The sequence below is a fragment of the Herpailurus yagouaroundi genome, unplaced genomic scaffold, assembly GCF_014898765.1.
Source record: "Herpailurus yagouaroundi ecotype Mexico unplaced genomic scaffold, PumYag 139, whole genome shotgun sequence".
NCBI classification, from domain to species: Eukaryota; Metazoa; Chordata; class Mammalia; order Carnivora; family Felidae; genus Herpailurus; species Herpailurus yagouaroundi.
The window spans coordinates 53,529,049-53,531,202 of record NW_024412394.1 but is presented as its reverse complement, the minus strand read 5'-3'; positions in this window follow the sequence as shown (position 1 = coordinate 53,531,202).

The following is a 2,154-nucleotide window of genomic DNA, read 5'->3' as shown; positions in this document are numbered from 1 at the left end:
CTCTACAGTTTTTTTTAGATTCTATATTGTTTATTACTGCTCTGATATTTATTATTTCTCTTCTTCTGCTGGGTTTAGGCTGTCTTTGCTGTTCTGCTTCTTTCCTTTAGGTGTGCATTAGATGTTGTATTTGGGATTTTTCTTGTTTCTTGAGATAGGCCTGGATTGCAGTGTATTTTCCTCTCAGGACTGCTTTCGCTGCATCCCAAAGCATTTGGATTGTTGTATTTTCATTTTCACTTGTTTCCATATATTTTTTAACTTCTTCTCTAATTGCCTGGTTGACCCACTCACTCTTTAGTAGGGTGTTCTTTAACCTCCATGCTTTTGGAGGTGTTCCAGACTTTTTCCTGTGGTTGTTTTCAAGCTTCATAGCATTGTGGTCTGAAAGTATGCATGGTATGATCTCAATTCTTGTATACTTATGAGGGGCTCTTTTGTGACCCAGTATGTGATCTACCTTCGAGAATGTTCCATGTGCACTCGAGAAGAAAGTATATTCTGTTGCTTTGGGATGCAAAGTTCTAAATATATCTGTCAAGTCCATCTGATCCAATGTCTCATTCAGGGTCCTTGTTTCTTTATTGACCGTGTGTCTAGATGATCTATCCATTTCTGTAAGTGGGGTATTAACGTCCCCTGCAATTACTACATTCTTATCAATAAGGTTGCTTATGTTTGTAATTGTTTTATAGATTTGGGGGCTCCGGTATTCGGTGCATAGACATTTATAATTGTTAGCTCTTTCAGATGGATAGACCCTGTAATTATTGTATAATGTCCTTCTTCATCTCTTGTTACATCCTTTTATTTTTATTTTTATTTATTTATTTTTTCAACATTTATTTATTTTTGGGACAGAGAGAGACAGAGCATGAACGGGGGGAGGGGCAGAGAGAGAGGGAGACACAGAATCGGAAACAGGCTCCAGGCTCTGAGCCATCAGCCCAGAGCCTGACTTGGGGCTCGAACTCACGGACCGCGAGATCGTGACCTGGCTGAAGTCGGACGCTTAACCGACTGCGCCACCCAGGCGCCCCACATCCTTTTATTTAAAGTCTAGTTTGTCTGATGTAACTATGGCTACTGCAGCTTTCTTTTGACTTCCAGTAGCATGATAAATATTTCTCCATCTCCTCACTTTCAGTCTGAAGATGTCCTCAGGTCTAAAATGAGTCTCTTGTAGACAGCAAATAGATGGGTCTTGTTTTTTTTATCCATTCTGATACCATATGTCTTTTGGTTGGCGCATTTAGTCCATTTACCTTCAGTGTTATTATAGAAAGATATGGGTTTAGAGTCATTATGATGTCTGTAGGTTTCATGCTTGTAGCGATGTCTCTGGTACTTTGTCTCACAGGATTCCCCTTAGGATCTCTTGTAGGGCTGGTTTAGTGGTGACGAATTCCTTCAGTTTTTGTTTGTTAGGGAAGGCCTTTATGTCTCCTTCTATTCTAAATGACAGACTTGCTGGATAAAGGATTCTCGGCTGCATATTTTTTTTTTTTCATCACATTGAAGGTATCCTGCCATTCCTTTCTGGCCTGCCAAGTCTCAGTAGAGAGATCAGTCACGAGTCTTATAGGTCTCCCTTTATATGTTAGAATGTGTTTATCCCTAGCTGATATAGCTGATATAATTGACAAGAGCAATAATTAGAAAGGTAAAAATAGCATAATTTATATTTGCAGGATACCTCTTTTTTATTTTACTTTTATTTTATTTTATTTTATTTTATTTTAAATTCCAGTATAGTTAACATAGTGTTATATTAGTTTCAGGTGTACAATATAGTGATTCAGGAATTCTGTACATCCCCCGATGCTCATCATGACAAGTTCATTCCTTAATCCCCATCACATACTTTACCCACCCACATCCCCTTTGGAAACCATTAATTTGTTCTATATAGTTAAGAGTCTTGTGTTTTGATTTGTCTCTCTCTTTCTTTCTCTCTTTTTCTCTTTTCTCATTTTTGTTTCTTAAATTCCACATATGAATGAAATCAGATGATATTTGTCTTTCTCTAATTTATTTTGCTTAGTATTATACTCTCTAGCTTCATCCATGTTGTTGCAAATGGTAAAATTTCATTCTTTTTTTATGAATTATTATGAATAATATTCTATAATATGAATATATTATATTCATATC